This window comes from Apodemus sylvaticus, chromosome 13 (assembly GCF_947179515.1).
Source record: "Apodemus sylvaticus chromosome 13, mApoSyl1.1, whole genome shotgun sequence".
NCBI lineage: Eukaryota > Metazoa > Chordata > Mammalia > Rodentia > Muridae > Apodemus > Apodemus sylvaticus.
Window position 1 is genome coordinate 41,421,495 of NC_067484.1, and position 11,726 is coordinate 41,433,220.

The following is an 11,726-nucleotide window of genomic DNA, read 5'->3' on the forward strand; positions in this document are numbered from 1 at the left end:
AGTCAGGAACAACGGTACATTCTTAGAACACGCCAGAAGCTGGAAAGAACCCAGGTATCCCTCAACAGAAGAATGGATGCAAAAAATGTGGTATATCTACACAATGGAGTACTATTCAGCCATTAGAAACAATGAATTCATGAAATTCTTAGGCAAATGGATGGAGCTGGAGAACATCATACTAAGTGAGGTAACCCAGACTCAAAAGGTGAATCATGGTATGCACTCACTGATAAGTGGATATTAGCCTGGAAAACTGGAATACCCAAAACATAATCCACACATCAAATGAGGTACAAGAAGAACGGAGGAATGGCCCCTTGTTCTGGAAAGACTCAGTGTAGCAGTATAGGGCAAAACCAGAACAGGGAAGTGAGAAGGGTTGGGTGGGAGAACAGGAGGAGGGAAGACAGCTTATGGGACTTTCGGGGAGTGGGGGGTCAGAAAAGGGGAAATCATTTGAAATGTAAATAAAAAATATATCGGAAAAAAAAAAAGAACACAGCCACTGGGCCATCTGACAAGTAGAGGCGTCCTGTGTAAAGGGATGCTGCCTGGTTCCCAAAATGGATTGATCAGTTCTCCTCTTCACAAGAGGGGGACTTTCCAGATCCTTCTCTGCTATGCCAAAACCTGGTCCTGTCAGCCTGGCTTAACGTCCAGTCCACACTCAGCAACTCTCTTGCTACCTGACAGCGTTTCTCATTGTTTGCTTTTATATCCTCAGCAAAATGTGACGCATTATTTAAAGCAACAGATGATCTGTATACACACTCTGTATACACACTTGAATGTGGGGACAAGTGTGCCACAACTGTGCTGGTGGGAGTCAGAGGATAACTGGTGGACGTCTGTTCTTTACACCGTGTGGGGCTCAGTGATCAAACTCATTCCTGCTGAGCCACCTCCTTGGCCCTAACATGTTTCAAACAGCCGGATGGTAATATAGTCCATATAATACAAAGTCCACCTGTATAAATATACAGTGTAGTATAACTAGAATTGTACAACTATCCCCAGCATCTAATTTTAGAACATTTGCATCATTCCTCAAGAAACCTTGAACTCAAGAGCAGTATCTCTGCCTTTCCCACTGCCCAGGTATCTACCACTTTCTCTTTCTATAAACAAGACATTCGATTTTATCATAGAAGGAAGACTTTCCTATTGCGGACATTTCTAGAAATAGGCGCCTAGTACATGTGATTATTCTGTGACAGGGCATCTGATTATTTAGCATATTTCAAAATCTCGTCCATGTAACATATGTCAAATGCTGAGCATGATAATATTCCAGTGCATGTGGATACCACAGCTCGCTTCCTCATTCTTCAGTTTGTAGGTATGCGGGCTGCTTGTGTCTTTGGGCTATTATGAATAACACGGTTACTGATATTTGTGTGCAAGTTTTGTGTGTGGACATGCTTTTAATTCTCTTTGAGGATCTACCTGGGAATAAAATCATTAATGTTTATCTTTATGGGCTGCCCAGCTGTTTTCCAAAATGTCTGTAACATTTTACGTTTTGGTCAGCAATAGATACAAGTCCCAACTTTCCCAGACTTGCGGATATTTGCTGTTCTAGTGGTTTGTCACGTCTCTGCCTCGTTTTCATTTGTATTTTCTAATGACCAATCCTGGGAGGCATCTTTGTTATGTGCTTATTGGCCATTTGTACATTGTTTTTTGAAGAAAAGTCTGTTCCTATTCCTTGGCCTATTGAGGTGGTTTGAATGAGAATGGTCCCCATAGGGCTTGTATATTTGAATGCTTGCTTTCTAGTAGGTGGACTGTTTAGGAAGGGTTAGGAGGTGTGGACTTGCTGGAGGAGATGTGCCACTGTGGATGGCTTTGAGGTTTCAAAAGACCACACCAGACCTAGTGTGGCTTTCTTTCTGCTGCCTGCTTGTGGGTGAGATTTAAGCTAGCAGCTACCTCTAGCAATATGCCTGCCTGCCTGTTGCTTCATTTCCTGTCATGATGACAATGGACTAACCCTTTAGTTAGCAAGCCTAAGCCCCAATTAAGTGCTTTAAAAAAAATTAAATTGCCTTGGTCATAGTGTCTCTACACAACAGCAGAACAGTAACTGACACAACAGTCTTTAAATAGAATGTTTGCCTTATTATTGTTTAGTCTTTTATATGTTTCTGGTACAAGTTCCCTCAGCATATGTCTTATAAATATTTCTACCATTTCCTATGTTCTTTCTTCCATTTTTAAACGATGTCCATTGAGGTACAAACTTTTTCATTTCGACAAAATCCAATTTATTCATCTTCTCTCTTTCGCTTGTCATCTTGGTGTCATACCTAAGATATCATGGCTCAGCCTGAGGTCATGATGATTTATCACTGCTTCTCCTCCTCCTTCTCTTCTTCCTCTTCTTTTGTTAATTAGCGTTTGTAGTGTGTGTGTGTGTGTGTGTGTGTGTGTGTGTGTGTGGTGTCCAAGATCAAGGGAAAGGAAAGGGCAATCAGCAGGTGCAGGGATGGTCATTTCCACACAAAACTAAGTGGACATCACAGTCACTGTCGTGGTTAAGAGTTGGCAGCACGGCTTGAAGAGCAATGAGATGATGTTGAAAAAAAATAACGGTACCCCTTAACCTGGGTGCCTGGAATGGGACTTGGTGTGCGTCAATCCAAAAGGAATCCGAAGGTCAAATGCAGTTTGGGAAGGCCAGAGGCATCAGGAATGGTGGGAGGAGGATGGTCCAGTGGATGGTGAGGACATTCGACAACTGGAGTGAAGCGATTGCCCTCCCCTAGCTTTGATTCCCCAGCCCCTCTGGTCTGGCAGGAAAATGGCAGCTTGCAACAATCCAAGAGCTGGTCCGGGGCTGCTGTATGCTCCAGGCAGGGGCTGGAGGCCTCTCACGAAGGCTCGCGGTCCAGGAAGATGATGGCGCTGCTATCTGGTTTTTCCGCCAGGGTGCAGCAGTCCTTGCCCTCCTCGTAGCAGTTTGCTTGTAATTCATGCTTGCTTCCTGTCGGTTTCTTCCTGATGGCATCCTCGGCGCTGGCATAGATCATTTTGATCTTAAGGGAAGCACTTAAGGGGTCCAGAAGACGAACAGCAGGTCCTCCTTCTTTCTCTCCTTGGTCTCGTAGGTTGCATCGTACAGAGCATAGTGACGGACCTTGTCTGGCAGTTTCTTGACAAGAGTGGTGTAGGGGTCGTCCACAGTCAGCTCCATGCCAGGATATCCCTGCCCTCTGACCAGGGTCATGTTCTTCTTGTCCTCACCTAGGCAGAAGAGCGCCGCCTTCTTGCCGTTTCTTCATTTCTTCCGGCGTGAGGACTTACACACTTTCATGTCATTGAACACCTTGATGACACCATTGTCAGAGACAGCCACACCCAGGGGCTGTGTTTCCGGAAGCAAAGGGGAGACGGAAAGAGCTACAGAAGAACTGAGCAGTTTCACCTGCTGCTGGGACCCACGGAGCCGCTCTACTTCTTCTAAATATAGTTTGATAGTTTTAGTTCATCCATAAGACCCAATGGTGAGGACTTTAGCCAAAATACCCCAAAAAGGGGAGATACAACCTGTAGAGACCACCTACAGTAGATAGGCATGGACCCCATTTGTGGGATGGGGCCACCCACACATCTCAACAATTTTAACCCAGAAATGTTCCTGTCCCAAGGAAAGACAGGGCCACAAATATGGAACAGAGACTGAAGGAAAGGCCATCCAGAGACTACCCCACCTAGGGATACATCCCATCTGCAGACAACAACCTGCCACACTATTGCTGATGCCAAAAAGGGCTTGCTGACAGGAGCTGGATATGGCTGTTCCCTGAGAGGCTCTGCTCTCACCTGACCAATACAGATGCAGATACTCACAGCCAACCATGGGACTGAGCCCGGAGACCCCAGTGGAAGAGCTAGGGGAAGGACTGAAGAAGCTGAAGGGAATTGCAACCCTACACGAAGAACAATGTCAACTAACTAGACCACCCAGAGCTCCCAGGGACTAAACCACCATCCAAAGAGTACACATGGAGGGACCCATGGCTCCAGATTCATATGTAGCAGAGGATGGCCTTATCTGACATCAGTGGGAAGGGGAGGAAGGCTTGATGCCCCAGCTTACGGGGATGCTAGAGGGGTGAGGCAGGAGTGGGTGAGTGGGTGGAAGAGGCAAAGGGGAAGGGGAAGAGGGGGGAATAGGATGGGGGTTTGTGGAGGGGTAAGGGAAGGGGGATATCATTTGAAATGTAAATGAATAAAATGATTAATTAAAACAAGGAAAGGAGAGAGTCAAGCCTTAATCCCTTGATGTTGTTTCTGAGTGTGTTGTGAGGTGGGGTCTCAGCTTCCTTTTTGTCCTTTGTCCCTGCACTGCCGTTGAGATGACTAGTCCCACATTGGATTGGCCCAATTGCTTTGTTGAAAATTAATTAACTACGTATATTAGTTTCTGTTCATTCCTGGGTATCGAACTGTGTTCAACAACGTAAGTAGAGACAGACTCAGACTTAGTGACCCCTCTATTACTTTTAAAGTGAATGGCAACGGGGCCATGATTTGAATTCAGGTCTGTGGAACCAAAGCTCAGCCACTTTGTGTGGCTTCACAGTCTCCTTAGAAGGCAAACATCATCCTTGTTTTCTCAGTCCAATTACATTCCATAGCATGCCTTCTGTCCCCTCCTTCCCACACAGGCAGTGTTTGTCTTTACAAATCTATCTGGACTTGTTCTCTTTATTGACTTATTTCTGGGCAGTCAACCCTCCCCACGACCTTCCAATAAAAATCTTTACCCTTTGAAGATAGACATCTTTGAGGGATTTAAAAGAAATTGTAGCCAGAATAGTAGAAGATTTAAAAAATACCTTTGCCAATGTGCAAATAGTTTTAAGAAAACTTAAACTGGAAAACAAAGAAAAATTCCCAACCCCAAAGCCTGACCCAGTGGCTTTTAATCCGCATGACCCCTTTCGGGTTGCATATCAAATATCCTGTATATCAGCTATTTACATTACCATCATAACAGTAGCAAAATTACAGTTATGAGGTAACAACCAAAATAAATGTATGGTCGGGGGTCACCACAATGTGAGGAATTGTGAGGACAGTTGTAAACCACTGAGTCCTAACCCATAGTTTAAAAAAATTCAAATTACTTTTGATTCTCTCTCTCCCTCCCCCCACCTCTTTGTCTTTGTGTGTGTGCGCATATGTGTGTGTGTGCGCGCGCGCGCGAGGAGTGTGCGTATCTGTGTGCACATCAGTGCACATGAGGCCAGAGGCATAGGGTAGGAACTGAACTCAGATCCTCTGAGAGAGCAGTGAACGCTCTTCATAGCGGAGCCACTTGTCCATTCCTCATTATAAAGAACTCAAGACGCATAACTTAAAGGCGAACCTAGCCTTTTAGATTCAAAGGATCTGAAAGCCAAATCCTGCAGAGCTGACACACTGAAGGGGGAAGCACAGAGGTCTCCTGGGCACGAGGAGCCTTAGGCTGCAGCCCCACCTTTCGTCCTCCCTCTGCCTCGGTCACTCACCTTCTCTGCCTGACGCGAAGTACACGAGAAACTAAGTCTGCTGGGCGCTGAGTTTGTAAGCTCAACACTCTTGTTCAGAAGTCTCTAAATATGCTCAAGCCTACAGGACCATGGTTAATTTTGCTCAAGGCTCTAAAGATAAACACCAAAGACCTTCTCCACGCAAGAAAACAAACCGCTGCACACAACTCTCCATTGTTTGCTTTTCCAGGTCTGAGACCATTCACTTACAATTCCGCGACCAGCATCTCTGGTTTCACTGCCCTCCCTGGGAGCAAATTCTTCCAGGGCATGAGCTGAGCTTGCAGCGTTTGCTGGATGCTCCTCTTTGGGACCAGGACCTGCTGCGTTCCCTTCATCTCCAGAAGCCAGCTGATCTCCAAGAAACTCTGGGGAGTGCCAGGAAGGAACTTTGAGTTTAATGCTCCACCTGGCCAATGGCAGCGCTGGCAGCCAAGTGTCTGGTTTCTCTTTCAGAGACTGCTCAGACAGATGGGATCAGCCACAATTAAAGACTTCCATCTGCGGCTCTGAAGGTGCCCACAAGAAACTTGTGCAGCCACTGTGGCATCAGTGATGGAGGTTCCTCAAAAACTCAAAATAGAACTTCCATATGATACAACTATGCTTCTCCTGAGCGCAGACCTGGCAGACTTAGAGTCAGCACACCGTAGGGGGCATTGCACATCCATGTTTATTAGAGCATTATTTGCAAGAGCCAAAACATGGGACCAACCTAAGATGCTCATGAGATGATAAGTAAAGGATATGTAATATACATATACATAGACATATGTCTGTCTATCTGTATGTATGTATATATATAGTGCTTTATCTAGCCATAAAGAATGAAACGATACAATTTTCATGAAAATGGGTGGAACTCAGGACCATGTTAAGTGAAATGAGAAAGACTAAGAAAGACAATTATCACATTTTCTAACTCCCGAGGAACCGAGATTTAAATGTATGTGAGCACACACAACACAAGCATATATGTACTCATGTCGATAGCACAGGGAACACTTGGAGGAAAAGGAGGTGACCAATAGCAGATGGGATTAGGGACAAGTGAGGGACACATGACCAGGTCCTACCCCAGTCCCACTGTCCTTTCTTACTAGAAGATAAAGTGCAAGTAACCTATAGGTTTCCACCAGGATTCTCAAATTATCCTGTTTATTCGAGTTTAGGACTGTACATTATATGCATAAAATATCCCCGAGGCAAGTTGGATGCTCTCTATTAAATTATATCACCCATGTGTCAACTGGACTTCCTATAGTAAGAATAGAATGTGGCTTTTGCTGAACATGTTCAGCGCCAGGTTCTGCAAGGTTTGCCCCTCGTAGTGGAGAGTCTGGACATATTTACTAATTAACAAAAGAAAACCTGCCACAGGAGGAAGTGGATAAAGGAGAGCTGTTCTTTTCTAGTCTCTGCTTGTAAGTGGCTCCATCAGGTCAGCAAGGCGGACACTAAAGCTCCTTATTCATTAGAAAAAGGGGAGGTCCTAACAGTATCTTTTTCTCTGTGTCAAACAAAACCTCAGTTGTTACACTCAAACGGTTGAACATGTTTTATGTTCTTTTATTTGATTTACAATCACCGTAGAACAAAGGGTGCATGAGAAGATGGTTTATTTGCACAGGAAGTTCTAAGATAACGGCGATCAAACGGAAGAACACAGCGTGTCTGCATTTAAGGAGAGATGCATTTAAGCAGTTCTCAGGAACAAGACTGTTAGGGCCTGGATGATCTCTGATCTCTGCCCTCTTCCCTCCCCTTTGATGAAAACTTGCCTGAGGTTTTGGGGGAAATTAGAGGCACTAATGTTCATGTTGGTCAACTTTCTGTCACTGTGACACCTGAGAAAACCATTTCCAGGAGAAAAAGATTCATTTTGGCTATGGTGAAAGCCAGCAGTCAGTGACGGCAAGAGTGATTGAAGCCCATGGTCAGGTGGCTCCATTGCCTTGGGTCGGAGGCTAGGCCGAATATCATGGCAACTAGAGAATGTGGCCATGTGGCTTCTGCCCACCTTAACTTGGGTGTATGATTTGGTTTGTTGAGTAGAAAATAGAAGTGAAGTTTTGGCAGTTGGAAGCCTGGAATTCAAGAAGTCTGAGTGCTTCTGCTTCTCTGTGGTTCTCATGGCAACACGCCTGAATTCCAGGCCTCCTCCCTGAGAGGCCACATGAGCAGACCTGGGTCATTTCAGCTGTGATAGACCACCCAGCTCCTAGATCACGGGTCATCCCACCTGAGCAGACCTGGGTTATTCCAGATGTGGAAGACCACCCAGAAGACCTGGGTCATTCCAGTTATGGTAGATCACTTGAGCAGACCTCAGTCATTCCAGATGTGGTAGACAACCCAGCTCCTCGCTTACGGGCTATCCCACCTAGTGATAGATGAATGAGCCCAGCCCAAATCCAACCAACGTGGATTTGCAATACTTCTGTCAACCTTTAAACTCATGAAAAAATAATAAATCATGTTCAAAACTTATGTTTTGAGATGGTATGTTTAAGACAACAATGGATAACGGCTTCTGACCATGATTCGTACTGTAAATGGGGTGGACTGGTAATAGCTTCTCCCAGGGATGATCACATTTTAAGTGTCAGATGTTTGAAGTAAATGAAGCTAAATCTGAGGCTGCATCTGTATCAGGAAGTGAGCAGGCAGAATCCAAGGGCACCTGGAGACTTCATGGAATGATGGATGCATAGAAGAGCCAATGGAAGAGCTGGGGAAGGTAACATTAGGATCAGGTTTATGATATCAGATATGGGAGACCAGAGCTCTCCCTCTCGCATCTCCAATGTACTGGGACCACATCCTCCCACCTTTCTGTTCCTGCATTTCACTTACGGCCTCCCAGCAAAGCTCAAGACAAGGCTCAGCATCTCTGTTTTCAGGCCTGTTCCCAAAATGCTATTCTCTAGGACCCAGCTCTCCTGCAGTAAAGGGGTAACACACCATTTGTGTAACATCCACACAGCTTCGGTTTCTGCCTCATGCCTGTCATATAAGCACACCCAGATATTCCAAGGTCTTAGTAACCACACAGTTCAGTTTTCTTTTCTCAGAAATGATGGTGAGGGAAGGAAATTGGCTAGGCTCTGTTCTGTCTTCTCACTGTCAGCATCAGTGTTAGGAAAGACACAGAAGAAAAACAAGAATCGATCGATCGCTTTTAAGAGAGGCAGTCCAAGGTCCTTTTGATCACTAGTGAAGATGCTTTCTACTGACTTGGAAGCTTATAGTCCCAAACTTTTAGTAAATATTAACTCCCATTTTACTACTTTTATCAGCCACAGAAACAAAAGTTCAGTCTTCATGTGACGAAGATGAATCCAAAGTCACACATGTGATGGGAGGTGAGATCATAAATGTAATAACACCATGACTATACAAGTGTAGTGGCCCAGGGAGTGGTACTATTAGTAGGTCTGGCCTTGTTGAAGTAGGTGTGGCCTTCTTGGAGGAGGAAGTATGTCACTGTGGGGTGAGGTTTGAAACCCTCCTCTAGCTGTCTGGAAGAGAGCTTCTTCCTAGCTGCCTGAAGGTGCTAGTCCACTTTTGGCTTCCTTTGGATGAAGACAGAACTCTCAACTCCTCTTGTGTTATGCCTGCCTGGAAGCTGCCATGCTCCCACCTTGATGATAATGGACCAAACCTCTGAACCTGTAAGCCAGCCCCAATTAAATCTTGTCCTTTATAAGAGTTGCCTTGGTCATGGTGTCTCTTCACAGCAATGGACACCACAACAAAGACACCAAGCCATGATCATCCTTAGAGGGGAAAAAAAAAAAAGAAAAGAAAGAAAATCTACCTCCTGCTTCAACATCATGAATATGTAACAAGGTCATTTCCTCCTTTGGATGTCTCTAAGCCCACAATGTGATTCCAGGCACAGACAGAACTTGAAAGTCTTCTCTAGGCATCTAATCTGATAGAAATCCTCTCTTCATCAGCTCAGCTTTTAGGAAAGCAGGCATGGGCTCCTCAGAGGAAGAGGATAGAGGAATGCAGGAATAAATTTCAATCAGTAAGTAGCACTAAAACGGTGGCATTTTCTAGAATGAGGAGCTCCAAGCCATGTTAGGAGAACACTCCACGTGTATGGGATGTGCTTGGTCATTGTCTTCGTTGTCTCCCATTTTCTCGTATATGATACATGGCCTTGGGGATGCATCGGCTTTCCCTGAATCTGTGGATACTTCCTGTAGCTCTTGTGAAAGTTGAGAGCTGCTGAATAAACTTTCTGTGTCATGAAGGCCATATGTAATAAATCTAGGCACTTGTATTAGCTCAAGCTTAGCCAATAAAGATCGTGGAAACCTATTACACCCGTAGGAAGAATCTCATTTGAGGCATGCAGACACAGCAATTAAGGCTTTCTTTGGCTGTGAATATGTCCACTTTTGCCAAAGGAGGAAATAGAGAAATCATATTTTGTTGATTGCCTCCTATTCTGCCAGGCACCATCCAGGTGTTTTATATCTTTCTTGTTTATTCATTACATATGGAATAGTATTATTTTACTTTGTCGATAGTTACTTTAATAATTATGCCCCCCTCCAACCAGTTTAGCTTTATAAAGAGAGCAACAGAAGACATGGAATCTCTAGGGTCAGTTTTGTTCTCTTTTATTTTTTTGGCTTTTTGAGACAAGGGTTCTTTATGTAGCCCTGGTTGTCCTGGAACTTGCTATGTAGACCAGGCTGGCCTTGAACTCACTGGGATTGACCTACCTTTGCGTCCTAAGTGCTAGGATTAAGGGTATGTACCACCATGCCTAGTAGGCTTATTCTACAGATCTGTAAGGCTATTATTACCAGCCCTATGACTGAATGCCATATATTCTAGTGATGCCCTAGTAATAATCCTAGCAGTTCCAATGACTGATCCCTAGTAAATAAAACATCTCATATTCTATGTGACTGAAGAAATACTTTAAATTCACAACAAAAGTTGAAAACTTTCCTTGGCGCTTTTACGTTTTTTGTCACAGTGTTTTGCCAGTGATGGATAAACAAAATACTTTTTCATTACATTTGCCTGGGTGATGGCCGAACAGTATGGACAATGCAGGTGTCTCTTATAGCCCTCTTCTTTACACATTGACAGGTATTATCAGCTGTGCCTTCACACCGTGCCTCTAAAAACCATTCCCCTGTTAGTTCTGCAGGTCTGTTTTCCCTTCCGTAAGAATTTGCTCTACACAGAGTGATCTCAAAAAAACCAAAATTAGCCATGCCCTCCAGCCCACCCCATGCTAGGGATTACACCCAGGACAGACACTCTACACCAAGCTATACTCCATCCCTCAAGCCTTTTGCTTTTTGTATTTTAGATATTGTGGTGCTGTGTAGGGATAATCTCTTGTGTACTGTGTGGAAGCACCACCTGTCATTAAAAGTCCGGTGGCCAATAAACTGAGGCGGGATTGGAAAGTGGGACAAATGGCAGCGAGGGAGGAACTCTGGGGCGTGGTCAGGTGGGAAGATTCGCTACTCGGACTCAGAGGAAGTCAGATGTCTGAAACTGAGGAGAGATCAGTAGCCCCGTGGCAGACAGAAGAGTGTAAATGGACTAAATGAGTTACGAGCTAGTGTGAACAAGCCTGGCTTGTGGCCTAGGCATTTAGTCATAAATAAACAAGCCTCTGAGTTGTTATTCTGTGACCGGGGTGTGGATGGAAAAGCGTGTGGTTACAGTGGCGGTGTTGGAGAGGTGCACTTCACCACTGTCCGTAACAGCCTTGAGCTCCTGGGGTGGAGGGCTCTTGCTAACTTTCTCAGCCTCTTGAGTGTCTGGGTCTCCATGGGTAACCATCATGCCTGTCTTTATCATCCTTACCATTGTCCAATGGTTTTTGAGTATCAGTAAAAAGAAAGTGGAAGCACACATCTGGCCCTGATGAGACTCCTGCCTTCCTGGACAACCTTACTTGGCTGGTGACTGCGTCCCTTGGTTTTCTGAACAGCAGCACGCTGGCCTCAGCCCTAGGCTGCATATGTAGCTGCTCTGTCCTCTGCGTAGATAGTCTCACCTCCTGCTTTTCTGTAATCATTCAATTTCTCCTCAGATGTCACCTCTGCAGGATGCTTTCTTTGATCACCATGAAGGGCACATTTCCCTTGGGCAGCAACTACCCTGACACCAGTTACTTTTAAAAGACGCTGCTCTCTG

At 44.9% G+C, this 11,726-nt stretch overlaps 1 pseudogene; it reads right to left on the reverse strand.

Annotated features, from left to right (window-relative positions):
• Positions 1–2,876: 2,876 nt before the first annotated feature.
• LOC127663630 (uncharacterized) lies at positions 2,877–11,369 on the reverse strand (annotated as a pseudogene).
• Positions 11,370–11,726: the final 357 nt, after the last annotated feature.